Source organism: Myotis myotis, unplaced genomic scaffold (assembly GCF_014108235.1).
Source record: "Myotis myotis isolate mMyoMyo1 unplaced genomic scaffold, mMyoMyo1.p scaffold_m19_p_8, whole genome shotgun sequence".
NCBI lineage: Eukaryota > Metazoa > Chordata > Mammalia > Chiroptera > Vespertilionidae > Myotis > Myotis myotis.
Window position 1 is genome coordinate 26,074,623 of NW_023416390.1, and position 26,278 is coordinate 26,100,900.

General features: G+C 45.0%; 1 protein-coding gene across 2 annotated transcripts in view; it reads right to left on the bottom strand.

Moving 5' to 3' along the window:
• The window catches only part of SERPINE2 (serpin family E member 2), a 54,080-nt gene extending 34,744 nt beyond the window's left edge, over positions 1-19,336 (bottom strand). The window contains exon 1 of one of the 2 annotated variants that reach the window (XM_036319780.1): positions 19,141-19,336. The gene's annotated coding sequence lies outside the window, so the exon portion shown is untranslated. Of the gene's footprint in view, positions 1-12,778; positions 12,927-19,140 lie in introns of those variants that run through there. The other variant, XM_036319779.1, reaches the window with a different exon arrangement.
• Between the last annotated feature and the right edge of the window lie 6,942 nt (positions 19,337-26,278).

Genomic DNA, 26,278 nt, shown 5'->3' on the forward strand with positions numbered 1-26,278 from the left:
ACACAATATACAGGTGATAAAACATCACAGATGTGTACATACACACAAACACACACACACACACAAACACATACACACATGAATGCATGTAAAACTGCTGAAATCTGATAAGGTGGATGGATTGTACCAATGCCAGTTTCCTAGCTGTGGTATTTATGGTTGTGTCCTGTAGTTATGCAAGGTATTACTTTGGGAGGAACTAGGTGACCAGTAAATGGGATCTCTCTGTATTATTTTTTTTTATAACTGGATAGGAATCTATAACTCTGTTAACATCAAAAGTAAAAACAACAAAACAAAAAGAACCCTTATTTTAAAATTGTAGTCAGCAAACAAATGTACCTTATGACAGATCTTTTATTCACTTTAATTCCTTTCCCCATCCTGCAACTCCACTAGAAATGTCAATCTTCTAAAAAACATAACAATAATGTTTTTGCATAATTGTGCCTTTTCATAATTTGTGACAGCCTCAATTCTTAGCTTCTGTAAGCTCCTGGGACAAACCACCCAAGTTAATTAATACCCAAGCTCCACTACCAATTTACTGTGTGACTTCGACAGGTATATAACTTCACTGTGCCTTAGTATCTGCATCTGTAAAATGGGTATAATAGTAGCCCCTGCCTTTCAGACTGCTGAGAGGCATAAAAAGGAGGAATCTATCTCAGGTTCCTCCACCTTCGACTGAGGGTCACTCGAAGCTGACTCTGTCACTTACTACCATTATCATGGAGGGTTGAAGCATCCTTGGTCTCTATCTTCAGCCTCTTAGGGTCTACATACCAACCCATCAGAACAATTCCCTCAACTGCAAAATATCCCCAGATTCCAAGTTCTAAAAATTGAAAGGAATTTAAAAAGCTGCCTTTTCTATTTACTTGTGGTCTTTTTTTTCCCATTGTGGCCCATTCCCTTCATTTCTTTGTTGTAGAAGAGGTTCAAGGCTCTAGTTAGTATGTGACTTTATCACAGTTTCACCTCTAGTCACAAGTCCTCAGGGAAGGTGGCCTTGCCCTCGGGGGAGAAGCAGCAGGGCCCCATGGCCCTGGTGATGGGACCAGAAAGTGATTCATGGTCACTGGGTGAATTAGGAAATGGGCCTCAGGCTCTGCTGATTTTCCTTGTGTTCTTTCCAAGCCATGGCCAGGCTCACGAATGAGGAAAAGTGTTTCCTAGCAGCATAAACTTAAATAAGGCATGATTAGACTAAAGCAATTTTTAAAACATTTCAGTACGACAAAGCCCATAAAAAAACCCTGTCTCTGTGGTTGAGAGACTCAATGGTAGACTCTGGATTGTAAGCCGAGGCTCATCACTGTGTTATTTGCTTAGATGGAGGAAATATCTAACACAGAAAATGCTTGATGCCTGCACAAGGAAGCCACTTAGAAATAACTGGGAAGCCCATTGCAATGGTAACTGAAAAGAAGGGGCAATCCAGGAGAAATAGCTTGAATTTTAGCAAGTAGAGCAGACTCTAAAACCTTGAATTTCTTTTTTTGAAAAAAAAAAAAAAAAAAAAAAAGATTGGGTAGAAAGATATCAAAGTCCCCTTGTCCATTTTCACAGAAATATTAGGATCAGAGAAAAAAGCCTCCTCATCTCTGGGCTTATTGTTCCTGCCGTTTCTGCATCTCAGAGAGTGGGCACCCCATCCACCCAAGAATCGAAGCAGAAAGTCTAGGTGTCATCCTTCATCCTTTCCCGGGCCCATTAGAACCACTGCAAACTCTTTCATTCTTCCTCTGAGTGTTCCTGCATGGCCTACTCTTCCCACCTCCTCTGCCCTCAGTCCAGCCACCAGACTTCCTGGAAGAGGACATTAGTCTCCTCTGCCCAACTCACAGTCTGCTCTGCCCCAGTGACCTTGCCGATAGGAAAGGCTGACCATGCCCCTTGTCACCGAGACCTGCATCAAACCCTCCAGTGGCCTCCCTAAGCTCTTGCAATGAAATGCAAACCCGCTCCCACAGCCTGTGAGTTGGCCCCCTGGGCTGGATTTCTTCCTTCTAGACATATACTCTCCCCTTGGGAGGTCACAGAACCTTTCCAGCCTCAGCCCTCCATATGTGCATTCCTTCTGACTAGAGCATTTGTCTCCTCCCCCTCTCTTTGTACCTGAAGGTGGGGCAGGGAGGGACCTTGTCGGTCCTGTCACCACTCTTCCCCATCATCTAACATGGCACATGGGACACCGAGGTGCTCTCTATGTAGTCAAGGCACTGATGAAGAAAGCAGGCTGCAACAACCAACATGATTCACTTCAGGTATTAACCTTGATTACAGAAGCCACCATCTTATAAGCAGGTTGGGATCTAAATTATTTGGGGAAGTGATTTGTTAAAAGAAGTTCTAGAGCAAGCTTTCACAGCACTGGATCTACTGACATTGGGGGAGCGGGGAGGTTGTGGGCTGGGGGTTGTCCTGTGTATTATAGGATAGTTAGCACTATCTTTGGTTAAACCAACTAGATGCTAGTAGTTCCCCCCCGCCCTCATTGTGACAACCAAATTAAATGTCTGGAGACATCAACAAAAGTTCCTGGAGGAGAGAGGGAGGATTACCCCTGGTTGAGAACCACTGATCCAGAGAAAAATTAAAAACTGGTGGTTATGATTTTAATTCTGCCCACAAAATGTCTGATTGATTAACCTGTTTCTGAATCACTTGAGCAATAATGCGGTAATACAGTATCATCTAATATCAAGTGTCTATTGACCACTGTTACAGCATCATTTCAGTGGGAACAAGCATTCCAAACTCCTAGATATGTTTATGAACCACCATGGAGGGCATGGTTGGTCCATCCCAAGACTCAACTTAGCTTTCGGCATCAGTAAACTCTCTCGGTGATGTCTGATGTGAGACAAGTGGCAAAGAATGGTGGGGTGCTGGGGGGGAGGGAGAGAGAGAAATAGAAAGTCAGAAAAGAGCTGGGGAAAGGATTTGATCTTTCGTCTGTGTCTGGTACATGAAAACAGGAGAGGGAAATGGAGAATGCCCAGTGCCTCAGGTCCTTCCTGAGAGCACCATCCCACAGAATCCTCAGGCAGCTGAGCATTCTCTTTCTGACCACAGTGTGGCACAACCCAGGAATGAAATGTGAAAAGTCTAAATCTCAATACTGCTCTAACCCCTTGGACTAAGGGTATATTGAGCTCGGAGCACCTCTTCAGGAATGCAAAATAACTTCCTGGTTTTACCTGCCACATGGCAACAATATTTTCAATTGTTGGTTAAATTGCAAATGCCCCATGAATCATTTAAATAAATCTCACATGTATGAAATAGTCAATTGTGTTCTCCGAGCAATTCCCAGCTGTAAAAATAGAGCCACACGGAACAGATTTCTTTTTCTGCAGCTAATTGAAAATACTGCACATATAATGTATGATTTAAAGCTCCCAGGAGGAATTTCAATTTGTGTTCCCCATTTTAAAATGTACAATCAAATGCTGTCTTAAAGTGCTCCACACATTTAAGTCAATATTGCTTGCCTGAAGCACCCCAACCACTCCTAAATTTTCACACTATGAATTGATGACCTGAGATTTTTAATGCTCTGGGTGACTTTCAAAACAATGGCTTTAATAGGGCTGTGTTTCCTGAGAAAACAAACACTCCTAGAATTGACTGATTCAAATGTCTGTGGCCCAGAGAAAATCTCCAAAACAGCAGCAAAACGCCTGCCAGGAGGAAAGGACCACGTAGAACATCCTTCACCTGGGAGCCCAAGCAGTGATCTCAAGTGCCCACAGCACCTCCCTAGAGTTAGAAAGGCTGCCTCAATATTCTTGACCATTGATCAAATGGGAGATGGCAGAATGTGTGACAATGAGGAAGAGACTGTCAAAGTAACACGTGCCAAAGAAGGAGTGCCCAGGCTCAGGGCCTGGGGGGAAAGGGGAGTTAACAGATTGAAGATCATTGTCCATGTCTAATAGAGCTTTAGAGCTTGCACAATACTCAGATTTCCTGCTTAATGCGACAGCTGGGGTCCTGCACCACAACTCAAGCACATGGAAGACATTACAGGATGAAGGGAGAGCACGGGCTGACATTGAGCTGTAGATGAACAGAGGATAGAAGTACTTAGAGGACTAAGATACAAGGTAGAACACGGCAGGTAGCATTAAGCGTTCCAGGCGAACAAGGAAATTGTCAAGTTGCCTTTACTTTACATGCAATCACATTAAATTCGATCATTAGTGTTCCTCTATCCAGCCAATTAGTAAGAGGTGAAAATCTTACCCTACTAGCCAAGACGAGAGAGTGATGAGCAATTCTGGCAACAGACAAATGATAATCAAACTAGCAAAGAATTCAAAGCATCAGAATTTAGAGTCAAATAACATAGTAGACACTTGATGCATATTTATCAAATGAGTTAAAGTACCACTCACAACTTACTGTTGTTCGTTAGATATGCAAACCTTTAACCCTTAGCTTTTGTTCCACAAATTAAGAAATGGAATGAGAAATAATGATAGAACTCAGAAATGATCTGTTTCAAAAACTTGACATCAAGGGCTAAGGTCTTATCTATAACTAAGGTGTAGATGTCCCCAACATTTGGGGATGAAGGCACCTACTATTGGTGGAACTCTTGACATCTGACTAGGAACTGCCCTACAGGCCATAGGGAACTAACTCAGGTTGAGTTCTATGACTTGAGCCATAATCTCTCTCATTTACTTTCATACTGTACTTACCAATTAACCCAGTAACAACTTGGCTTCCCATGAAGATCTTGTTAATGTGGGAACGTGCTAACTGGCCAAGGGGCCATCTTCCAATTCTGTCTCTTGTGTGTGGTAACTGTTAGTCTCTCTGACCTGTAACAATCCTGGGGGTCCTAACAAATCTAGTTTATCTTCTGTGTTTTGTGCTGTGGATGCTCCTCAGCAATGCCATCTCCAGAGAGCCCACCCAAGCAGGCAGCACCTCAGACTTCACACAAATAAAATGCAGCACCATTTGATGACCCAGCCTATGGTTTTTCTTCTCCCTTGGGCACCACTGACTATTTATTTACAACCTTTTCCACAGGGCAAATGGAGGGAAGGCAGGACTGAACTTGTGCTTCATAACCTGAGAAGGAAGAAGACAAAGGAAGAGCTCAGTGTAGTTCAGTCAGCTTCCTAACACACCCATGTCCCCAAGTTCAGGGATGAATGGCTCAGGGAAATAAACAGACAGAAAACATCCTTCCTACCCCCTCTCCAAATATATTAAAGATTTCACATTAAAAAAAAATTGGATTCCATTTTTTCATTGGATGACCAGGGATGCTTTGGACTAAGTTTTGGCAGCCACAAAAGTGATTCTGTGGTTGTGGTACCTGGGTATACTTTCATCTTTTCTTTCTCAGTTACCCATTCTGGTTCTTGTAATTGAGTCCCCTCTCTACTCGGGTGTAGTACAAGAGACGCAAACAGGTTTAGCCCATCCGCCTCCTTCAGAGTAAGTTTTGGGTACATATTCAGGTAAAATAGTTATGCAAAGGAAGTTGGAAATGGGAAATTATATGAAACATCCTCCTATGTAAATTAAATAAGTAAATAGAGATATATGTATCTTTAGGCATAGGATCTAGAAATATTCTAAAGTAGGAAGAGAGAATGAGGAATAGGGAAGAGAATTAGTAACCACTTTAAGAAGGGCTCCTCAGCTTTTATCTCTGGTCCTTTGCTCTCTTCTTTCAGTACAAAGAGTTTGTAAACAAATAAAATCACAAAGATATATTTAAGAAGATGACCACTCTACAGTTAAATTTCCCCCCGACAACCAGTGGACCAGCAAAGCTCCGCAAACCTTAGAAACCATCTGAAGTGATGGGAAGCACAATTCCAAACGTCTTTAGTCACCCAACACTGAGGTTCTCCCTTTAGCTTGACTTAGCTTCTTTGCTGACGTCCCTGCTGATGCATTTCGAAGGGATTAGGTGGGGTTAGGAGAGCTGTTCAGCTATTTCCCAGGAAAAACCTGTGTCTACTTTAACACAACTGTGGAATAGGCCTGTTGTCTAGTCCTAGGCCTGCCTGCCTCAGATACATCACATACCTGCTCTGTGACTCAGTTTCCTCATCTATGAAATCAATGATAATTCCCTCTCCCATCCTGTACCTCAGAAGGTTGCTACAGGATCACATGAGACACCATCCTGAGAAATGACATAAGTCTCAGGCACCACAGGACTTTTTCTCACAGGACCAGCCCTTTCACTTTCCCACATCCAAAGCTAAGGCAGAAGAACATGAATTTCTGGAATTAAAAACCAATGACTTCATGAAACTTCTTGTCACCTTTGTCTAACCTCTGCTATAAGCTACCAATGGAGGAATCTTTAGGGATGGAGGAGACCCAGCCTCTTTTTGTCAAAATTTTATAAGGAGAGAAATATTCTAAATTTCTCCAATTTCTCATAACCAGTTATGGAGAAGATGTCCTATTCATCAACAATGAAGCTGGTGAGTAGCTGCATAGGAGATGTGAGGGGGGACATTTATACAGCTCCTACTCTGTGCATGCTATCTCACTGAATGTCACTTAAGCTTGGGATATAGTTGAGGTAACAGAGATGCAGACAGAGTGAGTCATCTGCCCACATCACATAGCAAGGAAGAGATGAGAAACCACATGGATATGCCTCCCGAGAGAGAGCAGAGATGCTTATGCTTCTGTCACCTGCCTCTCCCTATTCAATCCCTCCAGGTCCTTTTCCATTCCCTCAGTCGGCCCTCAGGATTGGCACTGATCCCATTCTGGAACTTTTGCCTTCCCTTTAGTTCCCAGATGCAGAAAAGAGTTTTCAGTACATCTGACGACCCTTTCCCACACGGTAAGGGGCACCTCTTCTCCCAGGATGAAGTTCTTTCTTTGATTAGGTTCTAATTACATATGCTTCAATATATGATGATAATTCCCAAAATAAGACAGCCTTCCCTTTTTCCCAATGAGAAGATCTCCCACAACCCTTCTCCACTCCCACCCAAGTTTTGGTTAACCGGACTAAAAGAACTTTATGACCAATATGTAAAAATCACACATATTATGATTTGGAAATAGTACTTTTCTTTCCATCCCCACCTTCCAAGAAGCAATTTAATTCAGAGTTCTCCCAGCCATCGTCTACATGCCTGTCATCGCTGTTTGAGTTGTCTAACAGTTTGTCTGAGCCCATCAGCTCCTTCTCGTCCAAGTTGTCTCGGATACAGCACTTTGCAAATCTCTGTGTGACACTGTCATGGAAAAATCCATCCTAAGCCACAAGAAGCCCTTCCTGGAGCATCAGGACAGCTGCCCTCAGAGGCAAAAATACATTCCGGATCCCCACAGCGGATCACTGACCATGATACTTTTGAACAGTCCTCATAAAACTTCATTTGACAATAACACTTTCATTGTTTTTTCTTCAGGGATTGAATCTCTTCCCTGGAAGGAGTTATTTTTTTGAATTTAGCCATAGAGAGTATGTGAGAGACTAAATGACCAACTATTTATTATTGATACAAGTCAACAACAATTAGGGCAAAAAGGGTTTTGTGGAGAGCAATGTGAAAAAAAAATGACTGCATCACTCATGAGGGCTGCCTGGGCATTCGTGTTTATCTGCAACCCCGCCGACAGCGCACACAGGGCACACACAGACCTCCCTCTCACACACGCTATGGTGAGTGAGGACTGACATGTGAGAAACTCCTATGTGTGAGGGGCTTTGCTGTTAGCACTGCTGAGCCTCCTGGACTCCTGGGAAGCAGGAATTGCAGCCCTGATTTCATGTGGGAGGACGTTGAGACCTGGAGACGGTCCATCACTGGCCCACATCTACAGAATGAACTTGGGCTGCCATGAGGACGCAGGGAGGCAGTGCCTGTAAAGAGCTTTTGTAGCCCAAAGCTCATGCTGGCCCGTGACTGCTCTGTCATTAGGGTCAAACACTGCTCCCCCTGAGTCCTTTCACACCAAGAAGGAATGGAGAGACTTCATGCAGCTTCCAGCGATTCAGTCCACACCGACCACCCCAGTCTGACCCCCTGCGCATCTCATCTGTAGCGTTCACTCGGCAGAAGATTACTGAAACAGTGCGGTACTGAGGGTCAGGGCACGTGGTCGGCAAACTGCGGCTCGCGAGCCACATGCGGCTCTTTGGCCCCTTGAGTGTGGCTCTTCCTAAGCCTCAGGAGTACCCTAATTAAGTTAATAACAATGTACCTACCTATATAGTTTAAGTTTAAAAAATTTGGCTCTCAAAAGAAATTTCAATCGTTGTACTGTTGATATTTGGCTCTGTTGACTAATGAGTTTGCCGACCACTGTTTTAGACTATGTTGTATTGTTCAAGTATCACAGATATGCCTGTTCTACCTAAATATGTAAGATCCTCAAAGGTCAATCTGTTTTGTGGATACTTCTGTGTCCTTCAGAGCACCTGTTAATACAATAAGTGCTTAAAAATTAGCTCTTAAACTGAAAGTCACCCAAATACAACAGGGCTGCCACTTTCCAGTCCTTTGAAGACCTGTGTGGGCCAGATTCATCTGGAGTAAGTCTTGGGGAATCTCTTTACTCTCTGGGAATAATCCTCTTTGAGATCACAGAAATGAACAACACGGAGAAAAGTAGGCATGAATCAGCCAAGTGGCTTTAAGAAATGGATGGTAACTGTCCCCAAGTCAGTGGGGTACTCTGAGGACTAATCAAGGGTGGATGACAGGTGGTGGCAGATCTGTCACCTCACTGTACCCAGACTTGGCATCTGGAGAGGTGACAAATGACAGGAGCAGAGACATGAGCTCTCAACCTGCCACAGCCCTGACCTTGCCAAGTGACCTAAATCACTGTCCTTCCTATCTCCCCGTCTGTGAAACGGAGACAACTCTGTCTTTTGCTGCATGGAAGGTAACAGCCGTATCATCTCCATTCTCTAGCTATGGAAATGGGGCACAGATTGGGGTGTATTTCTGTGTCCACAAACTACTAAGCATAGACCTGGGTTTAAACCCAGGTTCCTTGGACTCTCAAATTCATCCTCTGTGCAGCAATGTCTCGACGCTTCACCTGTGGGTATTCGGAAAAGTTAAATGACTGCTTTGCCTCAGTCATCCACTGAACATAATGCTTCAGAATAAAATATCTCCATGGCAGAGACACATGGGGGGAAGTCTCAGCAGGGTGCTTCACACACCCGAATCTCAGATTTCTCACCTATAAACTAGTACCAATCTCTATGTTACAAGGGCTGTTAGGATTCAACACGATCATATATAAAATTTGCCCAACAGTACTCGACACACTGATGATCCATCATCTTTCCTTTGCTGCTCCCTTCAAGCATCTTTGGGCAGGTACTGTGGAAGGAGCCCAGAATGATAAGACAGACCAAACAATCCTCAAGGGCTCCAACCAGTGCAGAAAAGACGCACACATAAGTAGAACACAAGGTAGAGAGTAAGACAAAAGCATAATTTTGCCCATGGCATATGTGAAAAAAATACTATCCTACTCACAGAAATTTTAGGCTAATAAGTGATAAAATATACATGCATTGGAACAACTATGTTGAAAGGACTTGCTGAATTAATTCACATTAGTATGACTAGCACTTGAATATTCATAATTTACCTCCTTGCTGCACAAGAACAGGTTTACTATGAATACTTTTGCATCTCTGGCCAATCCTCCAAATGGTTATTTTAATTAACATGTCATTAAGAAATGAACACAGGTTTGGCATAAGATGATATGAGTCTATCGGTAAATGAATTTCAAAGCGAAAATCCCCACCGTTAGAAAGTAAGCTCTCTTTATAATTAAGTCATCACACACACTCCCTGACATCTACCATCCCACTGTCCAAGCAACAATTCAGGTGTGGGTGTGCAGTGAGTGCTGTGTAAAATCCCAAATGAATATTTGCCAGTAAATATTGCCAGTAAATAGAATACACTTCCTATCTGGGTACGCTTGCTGAAGTTAATTGAATATTCATAGAACTCTTTTGTATACTGAGGGAATCAAATCATAATTAAATGACCACATGTTTTAAATACATTCAGCATGTGTTTCAAATGGTTATTACTGGGTATCTGGACATCACTGGATACAGTAAGAATGACATTTTCACATCTGAAAAACAAAAAAAGAGAAGACTCTGGATGCTCTTTATTATTTGGTTTAATATTGCAAAGACAGGAATATTAAGCCAAATAGAGTTTCTTCTACTCCATAGACCTTTATTCATTCTTTGTAACTAACATAAGAAAGAAAACACACCTAGCCTGACAGAGTTAGCCTGAAATGTGCCCCTAGAAAGACCTCCTGGGAACACAGCTCTCACATTTCCTCACACAGAGGAGTAAGAGGGAGTTTATTTCATGCACAAACCATCCTTTGCTCCACAGCCAGTCCTGGAAGACCTGGAAGCCTGCGGGAAGGACAGATGACCACTGATCACTGGGAGTACTGCCAACCGAGAGTGCTACAGGAAAGGAGTCTGGAAACAAAGCACGTGAACACACAGAGCAAGTCACTCATTCTCCAGGTCAAAGACAGAAAGGAAACATGAGTTCCAGAGGAATGAAATGCTCACCAGAACAAACGGAAGCCCCACCACCTCCACGTCATGTCCTAGAAGTCAGCTCCATTCTAACCCCTGTGCTCAGCACCTGAACTATACTCTCTACCTCATCCCCATGAGACTTAACACATGATTACCTTCATGCCCAACTCACAGATGAAGAAACTGAGGCTTGGAAGAGTTTAGCAAATTGGCTATGATCTCCTGGCCTCCAGCTAGTAATTGATCAAATCTGGATTCAGACCAAAAACCACTGGCCTCCCAATCCTCCACACTCCAGATTACTACATGAAACGAAGGAAGGGGGGGAGGAGGGGGACTAAATATACTACTTAGATGTGACAAATTTTGAAATAAAGGTAACTATTTAAAACAGAAAGAACAATAAAAACTAGGAAAAGTTAAATCTCAAACAATAATCTAAGCTAAGTCTTCATAGGTTTGTGGAGTTCAATTAGGCATCTTTTAAAAATCACGCCCCACTTTTCCTTTGGTCATGTTGAGTCTGACCCAGCTCAGTCTAAGTTACTCCCTTGGAGTCTGGGTAAATGCACTCTACCTTTTCAACCCAAAAGTCAGTATTAATTTTAGAGTTGGAGTCCCATGAGAAAACAAGTGTCGAAGGAACAAACTGGGGCAGGTGAGGTCCAAGGCATAAAAACATTACTTGAAACATAACACAGAAATATTAGCCTCTCCCTGTCTCGAGTGTTTTGGCTTGTGATTGAAGGCTATTACCTGTACACAGCAAAGGAAGAAGATGCTCTTTTGAGAGAAGGCATATTGTTTGACAGGAATTTCTTTTTGAGAAGTTATGAAAATTGATGGGATATAAATCTTTGAACATTCGTGGTATCAGCTCACAGTTCACACATTGACAGACCTGGGTTCAGGCTCTGGCATTGACACACCAAGGTTGTATGTATGACGGAGGACACTCCGGCTGCTCCACACTCTTTCCCAGCTGTTCCAGTGGAAAGGATACTGCCTCTGTCCTACAGGCAAACCCAAGGCTCCGGGAGACAGCACAGAGCCTCTGCCAACTGAAAACAAACTAATGGCAGTTGGGGTAACTTGCCTGTGCAGCACACCTCTCTCAGTGCTCCCTCCCCTCCTGACCACAGGCTTGAACATGTGACTCAGACTCTGGCCAATCATAATATCCCATTCCCCTGACCACAGCCATTGGTCCAGGGAAAGGCACATGATCCAAACTGAGCCAATCGGAGTGCCTCCCTAGGGTTTTTCCAATTGGAAATGGCAGAAAGCCCCTCTTTCCTCTTTGATCATGAGGCTGTAGGGAGGTGAGCCTGCAGCTGCCTTTAGTCATGGTCCCCGAATCAAGAAAACCTCCAGAGACAAGAGGCAGGGAGGGAGAAAAGAGAGAAGCAAGGCCCTGAGTCTTTGGTTCCAGTCACCTCCAGGGCCAGAGGCATCTCTGCCATCCTCAGGGGTGGCAATGCAAACCAATAGCTCCACCTCACACCCCATGTTTGTGTCAATTATTTTTATTTAGATTTCTGCACTTTTAAGAAAAGATAATGCAGTAGTTGATAGCTCATATAATCTAAACAGTAACCAAATCCTCCATAAACATAATTTCTTCCTAAGTGGATTTCTTATTTTAAAAATGAACAAAAAATTAGCAGAGGAAGCAAACACTGCATTACTTACACAGCATTTTTTTTAAAAATACATTTTATTGATTTTTCACAGAGAGGAAGGGAGAGGGATAGAGAGCCAGAAACATCGATGAGAGAGAAACATCGATCAGCTGCCTCCTGCACATGTCCCACCGGGGATGTGCCCGCAACCCAGGTACATGCCCTTGACCGGAATTGAACCTGGGACCCCTCAGTCCCCAGGCCAACGCTCTATCCACTGAGCCAAACCGGTGCTGGCAACACAGCATTTTCTTAAAATAAAAAAAGAAAAATCTATTTTCATTTACAATCACCTTACTTATTTTAAGTGGACTTTGTAGTTGGCGTTAAACTCTCTCACATACCCAAACCCACTTTCAAAATTTGGTCCATTAAAAACTTTGGCTAAAATCAAGCAGTTATTTTTTTTTTCTAGAACTATATTAGTTGGCACTAAATGGAAAGGAAAGAACTGATGCTAATCCTCCAGGTTACCAGAGTTCTGACTGCAGGGCTGAGGAGGGCATTACAAAAACAAACCAAGTATATTTACCAAGATTCGCAGTCACTACAATAAATCCTTCTGCCTTTGCAAAGGATTTTTTTCTTCTTTTACACGAAAATCACCTCCACATTATCTCTGTCTCAAGGATGAACTGATAAAAACAGAAAGGCACTGTGGATTGCAATTCTGGAATTATCTTCTGAAGCAAAGGACAAAGTCTGAGGTCAAACTGAAGCAAGAGCATAAGGTGTTCCGGATCTAATCTTGAACGAGGGCGCGTCCACCTCAACCTTTGAAGGAATTCAAGGATGAAACAGAGGACATGTTTGTCAATATGCATGAATGGAATTACAAATAGAAGGTTGCCTAGGCTCAGTAGCCATCCACATGCACAAAAAGCCCCAGAGGGAATGCCAACTTCTCCGGACTGGGCTTACATCCAGACCTAGAAATCTAACCAGGATATGGGGAGAATCATTGACTGTGTAAACAGACTTGGCCTGCTGGGTGAAAGGCGGCATTTCTCAAAAGAGAAATAAAATCTTACTAATCTCTCAGTGTTCATAGGCAAACTGTGAACTTGTGGATAACAAATAACTTAAAGATGTAGTTTGCTGCATCTTTGACTCGATTCTACACCAAAGGGTTTTGTGCATGTGTGTGTTTTTAAATCCAACACTGATTTTTCAGGTCAGACCTGTAATCTATTTACGAGGAAAGTTGGTTTTGGAAAGAAAAGATGGGCACATTTATGGATGAAGATAATGGTTTACAAAGAAGAGCCAAGTATATGGGACACAATTTACTTAATATGTTTTATGAATCCATCCAAGTAGGAATACAAACTAAATCAATCTTCATGTTGGCCCTCAGTGCTATTTCTGAGTACTAAAGAGCCAAGCTGAATGATTTCATAGGTGTAAAAGAAAAAGAAGAATTTCATGTAGATAAACATGAGACCAGGCAGACAGCTCTTTGTTCATGGGGGGATGGAGGGCTAGATGGAGGGATTGAGCAAAAAGGAAAAAAAAAAGAGAGAGAGAGAATTTATGGGCATGGACAACAGTGTGGTGATTTCTAGGGTGGAAGTGGAAGAGGGCATAGAGGGGATAAATGGGGATGGGAAAATAAATTAAAAAATACATTTAAAAAATTTCCTCTAGATCTGATATTTATGAGAAAGTTGGATCAGACAGAAAAATAACTCTAGAACTTACATTTCTTAAAAAAATAAGACACCTTTCTGATAATTATTTCAACATACCCATTGAGCCATTGTATAGAGAAAGAAATTAAGTTCTAGGTGGTCAGCTATACAAATCATTGTAGGCACAGCCCAAACCCTCTTCCAACCCAGGACTCTTTCCATCGCACTTGGCTGAAGACACTGGCCAAAAACTACTATTGGGGGGAAAAGCCAGCAAGAAGGCATGCATCACCATCATGGAGAAGATTAATGGAAATAAAGCAGAAAGCATTCTCCTACCTTGTACAAATCATGAAATAGAGCACAGCCCAGCTAATGGACCTCAAGGAAGACAGAACCAAGCCAAGAGAAGTTCAGATGAGGATAACTGACCACAGACACAGAAGCACTTCTGTATTAGACTTCTGCTTTTTTTCTCCTGGCCTTTTTTTTTCTAAGTAATGCTCACTCTCAGAAGACATGGCTGATCAAAGATCCCCTTTAACATAAAGATATACAGGGTGGGGCAAAAGTAGGTTTACAGTTGTGAGTACACGAAACAGTTAACAGAGCTATTGTAATAATGCTAACCTGCATGTCTTTTTCCATATGAACAACTGTAAACCTACTTTCCCCCCACCCGGTAATATTACGTAAATGCAGAAGTACCAGAACCAGAGGTGGAGGTCTGGGGGCAGAGCTCCCTTTCAGCCTGAAAAACAAGCACTCTTTCATAAAATATGTAGTAAACTTATAACAAAAGGGAATGCAGTTTAGTTCAGAAATCCATTAAATACCTTTGGGTCATGCACCCCTGCAGGTGCAAATGAAACTAACATGCAGGCTTGGTGGGTAAAGCATGTTGCTATAACACAGCAACTGCCATCAGGGTAGGGTGTGTGTGTGTGTGTGTGTGTGTGTGTGTGTGTGCGCGCGCGCGCGCGCGCAAGCACATTATACATCTGCCATAGAAGGCGGGGGGGGGGGGGGGGGGTAGTGATTTTCAGGGAGGACTTTTTGGAATAGGTGATACTGGACCTGGGTTTTGAAAAGGGGGGAAGATTCCCAGACGATCAATGCAGACAGAAGATGAAGAAAAAGAATTCTAGGCAGCGGTTCAGTATTGGCAAAGGCAAGGAGGGTACGAGGAGTCTGCAGGAAGTTTTTGCAAGAAAATAAAAGTTTTGGGAAGCACAGGAGGCAGGGAGGTGGGAAGGGATTGAAGAAAGCTTAGGCTTTCAGTCATTACAAATGGCTGGCATCCTAGACTGTCCCTGTGGGGGACAGTGGCGCACTGTGGAATGTTCCCTGGCTGAGTGCTAAGGAGTTGTTGAGCCAGGCCTGTCCAATGCAACTGAGTGCCTTTGGGAACATACTGTCTGACTCTGGGTACCATGTGTTAAATGGGCCTTCCATGTTCCAGACGCTGAGAGTAGGTGGGGGAGCCCATGACCCCATATTTAGTCCCCCAGTGTTTGGGATGTGTAATCCACCATGCCCCCCTTCCTCCCAGGGAGGCCCTGAGAAAGCGGCAGGGTGGAGAGGTCTGTGGAGATGGCTGTAAACAGCAGAGACTGCATCCCAATTCATGTATCAACCATGATCCTTAAAGAAACTTGGGTACAACGCCATAGAAAGATGCTAGAGCTCACCTCTCAATCTGAGACACCCAACCTGTCAGAGTTGGGTTTGTCCCAAAGACAAGAGGGAGGCACTGGGTTTCTTTTCAGGAGGGACACAGCATATTTGGGTTTGAGGGGCAGGAGGAAAGTCATCCCAGGAGTACATGGAAGACGGTTGAAAGGGGTGCAAAACCAGGTGTGAGAGAGCAGGCAGACCGGTGGTGAGCCACTAGGGAATCACAGGCTGTCATGGTCTCCCAGCCTGTGGCCACTAGCTCAGAGCCCCTGGGAGCCAGCAAGCTACTATAGTGAGGGCCACAGGTCCAGGGGAACCAGAAAGCAAGCAACCTCCAGCGTGGCTGGGCACTGGAAACTCCATGCCAGCCAAGTGTTGCCACATAGGAATGTTAGCCTCATGTTCCAGGTCTTCTGACTTTTAAGAGAAGCTATAAATCCAAATGACATCTTAATACTTCTAAATATAACTCAGTGTTTGTATACTTGTCCAGGCCAACAACACATCTGCCAGCTGCAGATGACACACTGGCCACCATTTTGCCAGTTCTACACTCTGAAGCAGGGCAGGGCCAGTGTGACCCAGCAGAGGTTTCCAGGACTTCACAGCATGAAGAAGCAATGCGACTTGGCGGCTGTCTGGATGTGGGAAGAGCTGGAAGAGACTAGCATCACTGTGAGGTTCCTGCGTTAGCACCTTGGTGAATGGTTGAGCCACCATATTAAACCAACAAACAAAAAAACACAAAACAAAAACACAGCCCTACTGGTGTAGCTCAGTGGTTGAGTATCGACCTATGAACCAGGAGGTCATGGTTCGATTTCTGGTCAGGGCACATGCTTTGGTTGCAGGCTCGATTCCTAGTGGGGGGTGTGCAGGAGCAGCCAATCTATGATTCTCTCTCATCAATAATGTTTATTTCTCTCTCTTCCTCTCTGAAATCAATATATATATATAATTTTTAAGAGAGAGGGACAAACTTGGGCTAAGGATAAAATGAGTCTGGAATGGATGGTGAGAACTAAAACCAGTTTTGGATTTATTGTAGGTTTTCCCTAAAGGGCATGGATAAGTCCACCAGCCTGTAGGTCACCAGCTGGAGACTCACTTTGTACTTGGTGAAAGTTGGAGCTGTGGGCACATGGTCGCCCAAAGGCTACATAAAGAATAAGGGCAGAGCCCTGAGTCTCCCCAGGAGGGAGTGGAGAAGCCAGGGAGGCAGAAGGAAAAGCAGGAGGAGGTGGCAACTATGGAAGGAAGAAAGCACCAGGAGGAAGGAAAGATCACATCTAATTCCACAGGGAGGTCAGGTCTGCAGAGCATCCGCAGGGTGACCCATTCAGGAACTGTGGGTCTTCTACTTTGGGGAGACTCTGGCCAGCTTGCAGAGAGCTCAGAAGGAAGGGGCAGTGGTAACTCATTTCAGAAGCCCGGGGAGACATGGTGGTAGTTGGAGATGAGGTGAGGATACAGAGATAAGGGAGGTGATGGGATTTTTAAAAATACCTTTAAAAGGGAAAAGAGTTCACAGGGAGACATTAGGCACTGCCGCAGGGAGGCCTTCTCTTTAACCTTCTCTATGTTCCCAGTTCCAACTTGACTTTTTCTATTATTCTACCCTATTCATGTTTTATTATCAGACATTTTATGGTAGCATAATTCAGTTTGCTCTTTGTTTCCTCCCACAAGAATGATAATTCAAATAGAGCAGGTACCTGCTATCTCTCCCATACTTTAGTGCCTGGACACAGTAGATGCCTAAGGAGATTCCTGGATGACTGGGTAAAGTTTGTAGGAGGGAAATGGGGTAGGACATGGAGAGATTTTAATCCAGTGGCCCCTACTGTAGGGTAGAGTGGGCCATGAAGTCACCTGCCCAAAGGGAAGGAGGAAGAGGAGAGATCTCTTGTGTTGAAGAAGAGTTGCAATGGGAAGGCTAGTCAGCAACCTGGAAGGATGGTTCAGAGACACTGAGATGCTGAAGTGTTTTATTTCACAAGCTGAGCATCTCTGGGCAAGGGCAAGGCTTGGATGTGGAGCACTAAGTAGCTAGAGTGGGTGGCGGTCACTGGATTTGAGACGGTCAAGGATTGAGAGCAGCCACACAGAGGAGAAGCAGGGACCTGGCCAACTCACCACCTCACTTCCAAACTCTGCCACCTCAATCTGATTAGTATCTAATCCCTTCTGTCTGGATCGGAAAATTGATGTCCTTTTCAGACTGAGTCATTTTTGTCCTTTTAAAATTACACCCATATGTGAAGCTCATGGGAGGCAGAAATTTTCTGTACATATTCATTTTTTAAAGGATAAAAGATAGATGACATCTTGATGACCTTCAATAATTGCCTCACACTGTACAATCTTTTCAAACACTATTTTAATAGAGAATCAAAATGTAAGGGTTGAAAGAAACCTTCGATTATTTAGGCTAACACCTTCGTTTGCAGAGCTGAAGAAGATTATTGCTGAAATACTGCAAACAGCACATAATATCTGATTGAGATCCGCAGAAAGCCTGGAAAGTGTCTTCGATTTTGGAGGTGCGCTTTAGATAGACAAATTAGCAACGCTTACGTTTCTTTCAGTTATCTGTGTTCAACTTTGGATGTAAAATCTCCAAAGTAAAAAAATTATCACGTACATTGTTCCTGAGCAGTTCAGAGAAGTAAATTGCTCCCTGGCTTGAAAGAGGAAGTCAAACCTTCAAACACCTTTTCATGTGGATGCTAAATAGAAGAATGTTCTCTGCAAAGTAGTCAAAGCAAGACACGGCAGCATTTGAGATTTCTAAGAGACACACATGAGGACTGTTTTTCTTTCCCTAAAACACGAAAACCTCCGATGGCACTTTCCACAGTACCTCAGGTACAGTGAGTGCTGTCTTATGTAATCGGAGCCTTCCCTTCCCAGTTTGTAGGCAAATACCCAATTTCGCCCGGAATTTCGGAGTACTTTTCATCTTACCTGTAGTCACTAACCAGCATCGCAATTCCCATGGGTACAGAAGGTGAAAATAGCAGAGACCTGCTCCATAGGATTAAAACGGATGGCAACGGCCAATTTAAGCCCCCACCCCCATCCCCATCCCCAAAACCACTGGTCACCCCCACCTCGTTCAGGCAATGGAAACAAGAGTCCGTTTGTCTTTCCTTGTAAGGCGGCGCACATGCAAACTACAGGGTAGGGGATGCCCAGGGAGTACCTGGGCACCTCGGGTTCAGGGCTACGGGGCCAGTTAGGATGGACCCGCAGAAACCACGCGTTCCCCAGGACTCCCAGCTGCGGGCACACCTGGACGCCCCAGCGGCGCGGACCCTCCTCGCCCTGCCCGGGTTCGGGGCACAGGGGCCGGGCGCACAGCAGCCCCGGCCGCCGCAGCCTGAGGGCGGCTGAGAAAGTTCCTCCGCCCCGACGCCGCCGCCCCCCGGCCCCGCTCGCCCCGCAGCCTCCCAGCCGGGAGCAAGGTCGCTGCCGGGAGCCAGCGGCGCGCGGAGGGACAGTCCCCGGCGCAGAGGCATCGCCGCTGCTCCCCTCCCGGCCCTGGACGCCCACGACCGACCGGGGCGCGCACCCCCGTACTCACCGCCCCTGGTTCGGGATCCCCGGTGGGCGAGCCGAAGCCGGGTGGCGGCGCGGCGGGTGATCGGAGGCCGGAGAGTGGCGGCGGCGGCGAGGAGGACGATCCGAAGAGGAAGAGGCGGTGGCGTCTGCAGACTTCGAGTAGCGGGAGCAGCCAGTGCACCCCGGAGCGCTAGCCAGGAGCCGCCGCGGCGGGGGCTTTATCGCCGGCCACCCGGCCCCCGCCCCTTCCTGCCAATCCCGCCCCGCCCCGCCCCGCCTTCCCGCCGCCTCCTTTGTGTGCCAGCGGGCCGCCGCGTCCCCGCGCCCGCACGCTGGGACGCCCCCACTTTTTGCGCCGCCTCGCGGGTATCGCCCCCAAGGGGTCACCGTCGTGTCACTGTGCCCAGAAAGCGCCAGGAGACGCGGCGACCCCGAGGTGCGGCGCCCGCTTGGGCCGCGCTGCACGTGGGTCGCGCGGATCCGGGTGTAGGTGGGAGGAGGAGGGACCCGCGGGCTCCCGGCGCGTCCCTGGGACGCTGGGCGAGTGGTCTTAGCTGTCCCCTGGGAGAGACAGGGGAGCGCCTCGGGACAGTGCCCGTCGGTCCGGGTGATGGGGATAACGGTCCCAGGTCGCGGCCGGGAAGGGGTAGATCACCCCTCGAGGTGCTTCTCAGGGTGCCCCAGGGCCCACTGCTCCAGCCAACGGGACGAGGAGCGGCAGCTCGTCGCCTTAAGTGGAAGGCAGACCAGGGAATTCAGAAAACTGGGTCCCTGGCTGCGGTGACAGCATGAGGAACCGCAGAGTGCTGGAAATCCAGCCCTTCCCAGCGGCAGCTGCAGCCGAGGGGACTGGACCTGGTGCTCAGCGAAGTGCAGACTCTTGAGGCCCTTGACAAATCACCACCGCTCCCAGCTGTGTTACCCAGATCTCTCCTATTCAGCCCTCCTTTGGGTCAATTTAGGTTTGTGGGGACCCAACTTAATGACATAATTATGTTGTCCTTAGACAGTGCAGAACCCTCACCAGCAGGCCCAGGGCCCCAGCTGTGCGAAAGAAATGTGGTAAATCTAAGACACAGCCTTGAGTTGAGGCTGTATGCACAGATTAGAGCAACTTGGAATCTGTAACTGGCGCATAGGCAACCGTGGGCGACCATGCTAGACGGTGTGTGCATGTGTTAGGGTGAGAAAGTCGCTTTTAAATGTAAAATCTGGGCTAGCTGAAGGGTATTCATAGCCTCTCAGAGCTATGGGAGGTTTGGCCCTTAAAAAGAAAACAGTCCACAAAAAGAAAACCTGTCTTGTTATTTACAGCCATGCCTAATATTTATATCCAATTACAGAGCAGGATTTAAAGCCCTCTTCTTGTTTCCTCTGCCTGAAATGCTCCCCTTGCCCCTGCCCATGATCTCATGATCTTATGACTGCCTCCTTACACTTCAGGTCACAAGTCAAGTACCACCTTCTTGAGAAACCTTCCCTGATCACTTGCGCTAACTTTCCCTGACCACTTGACCACTTCCTTCCTTCTACGACCTATTGCTTACTTCATAGACCTCATCATGAATTGATTTTTTTTTTTTCACTTGTTTCTTGGCTAGTTTTCTCCCACCTTTCCTCATGAGAATATGTGCTCCCAGAAAGCAGGGACCAGAAACCAGTTCAGCATGGTTTCCAACTCAGCCAGTCCCTAGTGCCTAGAGCCAATTCTACAGAGATAGTAGTTGCTCAATAAATGATTGTTGAAGGTTGGTGAACAAGTGCCTGGTGGCTACTGACATGATAAGTACTGCTCTGGAGGCAGTCTCATCAGGAGGGTGAGCTGGAGCTGGGAAGAATAAGGGGGTGGTGGAGGGGGTGGAGAAGGTTACAGGAGAAGAAGCCTAGAGGTGGGTATGAACTCTGTGTGTCTGAGAATCTAGGAGTAGCCTCTTCTCGATGGAAGGAAGTCATTCTAGGGACTAGTGAAGCAACAAACTAGAACCAAAAAGTGTGGGTGAAGCCAGTTTATAAAAGCCTGCCTGATTTCCCATGTTCATTTCTATCTCAATCACTTGTTTTAATTGAAAAATTTTACAGAAATAACCATAGGTTCACATGCAGTTGTAAGAAATAACACAGAGAGGTCTCTTGTAAACTTTGCCCAGTTTCCCACATCGGTAACATTTTGGAAAACGATTGTACAATATCACAATCAGGATATTAACATTGCTACACTGATGAGTATTGCAAACACCTTGGTTAATTATTTGTAATTTTAAATTTTTAGTAAAGTTACTCTAAAGTTAAAAAAGTAAAAGATACTCTACATTTTTGAAAGAAATGCACAAGTATTATTTTGAAGAGGTTCAGTCTCTTGTTTTAATGGAACCAACATTTTTTAGGGAAAAAATGTTTTATTTTACCAATTAGAGTGTATTTAGATTCCAGAGTCTTCATATATAAAAGACCATCAGGCGTCTTTGGAACTTAATCTCTTTTGTTTACATCCAGTACTGTCAAAGGAATGTTTTGAGCAATACTGTACATGACTTGTCGATTCTGAAATCAGACAGGATGCAGTGTTAACTAATATGCTAAACTAAGCCCAACCACTAATGTGCCTTTCTCTCTCCTTGGACATTGGATGGGACTGCCAATGAGTGTCTCCCAAAGGGAAATGATTCGAGACAAAGACCCATTCTGCCTGCGGTATATGCCGGGAATACCAACTATGCTTATTATAGAATGAGCATGGCTGGGGTTGGCTGGCCTTCCTGATGCCAGTAAGAGGATACAGAAGCAATCTCCCAAGCTTTCAAGTGACATTCAAGTCACCAGGCACTTTGACTCCCATCATTAGGGGGGCTGCTCCAAAGAAGCCGTGTTCCTACCTCTGTTGGTGCCCAGGAGAGCAGCTCATCTAGTGTCTGACCCTCTTTGAAATCTATTTCTCACAGATGTGCTCTTTCCAGCAGCATGTGCCTCGCCTCTCTACCTTGGTCTTGTTTGAGAAATCCAAATCATTAAACGCTCCTACCTGCCTCTTTCTTTGCAACTTTACATTCACTGCAGAATTTCATTTTGTCTTTCAACTGTGTGGCTTGCCTTAATCCTTGGAGAGAGCTTCAAATTGTTTATTCCTTTAAAAAGTAAAAAAAGTGACCTGGAGTTTAGCCAGCTCCAGTCAGTCTCTCAGTTTGGCTTTGTGTCCATAAGCCGCAGTTGGGAGAAACGCAAGAAATGCCCAAACAGAATAAAACAAATGATCTATTTAGTCTCGTTTCCTCTCTTGGAAGAGGTCCAGTGTTGAGTGCTTTGGAAGAAGATGAAAATCCCCCTGCCCCACCCCCTGCTCCCCCAAACACCCTAACAGTATGGCCTTGTATTTAAGTAAAAACTATCCTTAACTTCCAATGGGTGAGGTGTATTGTCTGGAAGAATGACTGATGTTTCAATAATAAGATAATGGTTGCTCCTCTTCTATCTAACCCCCATTGAAAACACATTACCCCACAAGATGCCTTGTTACACAACATTATAGATGCAAAGGCTGTTATGTAAGACTGTTTCAGCCAGGGGAAAGGAGACTGGTTATAGCAGTTCACTTAGACAATTAGTTTCTGGGACTGTTGCATTGTTATGATTTTTTTTTTAGCTTATAAAAGGCATTTTTATTTCCCTTTCAAGTTGGCTTTCAAATAAATCCAATTTCTTCTTTCTGTAACTTCTGAAACATTAAACCAGAGCATCAATTCACACTTCCCCATTTTCGTCACTACCTTTCACCAAGCGCTTCAGAGAAAAGACATTGACTAAGTGCGGGCCTAAGTATTATTGTCTGCTTTTACTATTAGGTCAAATAGGGATGAGAACCCCTGAGGGTCATTGTGATACTGACCCTTCAAACAACAACCTATCTTTTCTTCCTTTTACACTCAAGGAATAGATGTTGTCTCTCTACTTCCACATAGGTCTCTGACCTATCTTCTTATCTGTATCACTGACTGTGTCTCCCTATCGCCCCCTCCCTTCATCCCTCCCCCACCCTTTTCTCAAAGCTCTGTTACCAATCACTTCCAATGCCAGCCCCAGGATGTTGTCATCATTCTTCACCACCCTTGATGTCTGGGAAGCATTTAACTCTGGTGTTTTGCCCATTTTTTTTGAAACTCCTTTGTCTAGTCTCTCTCCTCCAATTCCTTACCCAGCCTTTATCTTTTGCTCATCAAATCCTCCTCCTCTATATGTGGGTGCTATGCAATTGCCTGCCTGCTGCTTTACCTCCTTTCTTCCTCACACTCTGCATGGAGGGAACATTGACTGGCTTGTGGCCACCCGGCATCTATTCCCCAGTCTTGATCGCAGAATCTGGTTTGCTTTGGAGAATCACTTGTCGGGCTCTATGTGCCTCCCCGTCAAAAATGGGAGTCATGGTGTCTTTCCTTCCTCTAGCCAAGGGGTGAGCATATGATCCCCTCCCAGCACCTGAGTCCTGAAGGGAGTGGGGAAAGTCATTGGAACTGATTCATCCTAGCTTAATGAGATTGTGAATTCTTCTCATCTGGGCCCCCAGAAGCACTGTGACCCCTGGCCCTTTTGAGTAGATGTCCACAGCAGATTCTTTTGAGCCTCAGTTTCTGTTCCTTGCAACCAAGGATCCCCTACCTGACACACCTAGATGTGTAACTTGGTTTAGTTCTTTATGAATTCCAAGCCTGTGTCTACAGATGGCCTTGACCACTGTCCTAAGTTCCCACTCACATATCTTCAAAGGCCTGGTAGAAACTTCCACTTAGTACCCCATCGTCACCTCCCATCTAACAAATCTAAAGTGAGTTTAGTCTCATCCTTCCCAAAGCAATTATTCCTCCTGCATCCCCAAAGTGTCTGGCAGGGATGACAGTGTCTCCATCATCAAAGCCAAGAAAACGGGGATGAGCTCTGACTCCTCCCCTTCCCTTGATTCATTCCATATCCACCCTGGGGCGGTGGATTAGTTTCTTTCCCACATCCTTCTTATTCACCCCTCTCCCATTATTTTTCAGAAAATTTTAGATCCTTACCATTTCATACCTCAGCTACTCCCATAACATCCTAAATAGCCTCTCAATTTCCAGATTCTCTCCACCCCTGTCAGCATAATCTTCCTAAAATACTGCTTCAATCGTGCCACCACTTGCTTAAAATAATTCCAGGCTTATCACTTAGGTCCGAATTCCCTGGCTTAGGCCAATCTTCTGTAGACATTATGGTCACAGGCTCTGGAGTTAGATTGCCTGTGTTCAAATTCCAGTCTCACACTACGTAATTTTTTCCAAGTAGTTTAACCTCTGGGCCTTAGTTTCCTCATCTGTAAAATGGCAGATGATAATAGTACAACCTACTCATAAGCTTATATAAGAATCAAGTAGTTAGTCCATGAAAAGGGTTTAGCTGAGAGTCACTTAGTAAGCGCTCAATAAAAATTTATCACGATGAAAGCTCTCCACGACCTAACTCGAATCTATCTTGCTAGCCTTATCTTCTCATTTTCTCTGGTATGGTTTCCAAAGTTTTTACCAATCAGAATCACTCCTATTGTAGTGTTCTGCACTGTGTCACTGTTCAAACCATTCTCTCTATTCTGAATACCCTTCTCTCAACCCACCTGTATGAATAATCTAATTTTTGAATTGCAAACTATCCCAATCTGAATGGCTTCAAGTGACCATTTTATTTGTTTATGATGCCATGAGTTGGCCAGGCAGGGTTCAGCCCAGATGGTTCTCTGCTCCACCAGGTCGTCTGACCTCACTCGAGCAGCTGCAGGATCCAAGATGGCCTCACCCATGTGTGGCCCTTCAGCGGGAAGCTGCAACTCGGTCTTCTCTCTCCTCCAGCTTTTTCATCTTCACTGGCTTTACCCCCTTGTCATATTTCAGTCTGAAAGGCTTCTCCCTGCATGGGTTGTCCAGCAGTACTCAGACTTCTTTACATGATGGCTCAAGATAATAAGAGGGTGAAAACAGAAATTAAGTCACAAGACCTCTTAAGGACTAGCCATGGTTTGGGCACAAGGTCACTTCTGCTGCATTCAAGGGAGTCATAGGGCTATCCGCATTTTAATGAGAGATGTTGCAGTCACCTTGGGCTGCCATATAAGATACCACAGACTGGATGGCTTAAACAACATACATTCATTCTCTCCTAGTTCTGGAAGCTGGAAATCCAAGATCAATGTACCATCAGGGTTGGTTTCTGGTGGGGCCTCTCTTTCTGGCTTGTAGATGGCCACCTTCTCATTGTGTCTTCATATGGCCTTTCCAAGAGCACAGTATGAGAGAGAGATCTCTGGTGTCTCTGTTCTTCTTATAAGGACACCAATTCTATCAGGTTATGAGCCCATTCTCATGACCTCATTTGACCTTAAATAGCTCCTTAAAAGCCCTATCTTCAAATAGAGATACATTGGGGGTTGGAGCTTCAACATATATATTTTGAAAGGACACAATTCAGTCTATAATACGAGGAGTAGGGAAAGTTACATTGCAAAAGGGGATGCCGGATGGAAGGGATGACTGTGCCCATTTTTGGACACAATCTGCCACCATTCTCTGCAACTGAAATAATCTTTATCCTTCATAATTTTCCGCTCAGCCAGGCCAGCGTTGATGTCTCCTCCCTCAGCACTCCTGTAACTCTAAGTATGGGTTGCTTATTTCACATGACCACATCCTGCCTTGGATGTAAGAGTTTGGTTTAGGCTCTAACCTCAAGGCCATGGCCATATTTTTTTTTATATCTTTAAGTTTTCACAGAGTGCCTTACACAGAAAAGGCCATAATAAATGTTTGTTATTTTGAATGAACAAAAATGCAATTAATTTTACTGCTCTAGCAGACCAAGCTGGATTTGGTGCCTGGGTATCTTTCATGCTTCGCTGCTTCTTATATGTCCCCTGTCCTCCACCCCCTCCAGCTCTCTAGACCAGTGTGTGTTGGAAGAACTCAAAAGGCTGGACACTGGGGGCCAGAAGGCCTGGTTTCCTGTCCCATTTATGGCACCTCTAAATTGTGGTCATGGGCAAGTCCTGGATTTCTCAGGGCCTAAGTTTCCCCATCTCTAAAAGAAAAATAACAATACTTTTATGGGATTATTGTGAGAAAGGAATGAATATCTAGGTTAAAGCTGTTTGTGAA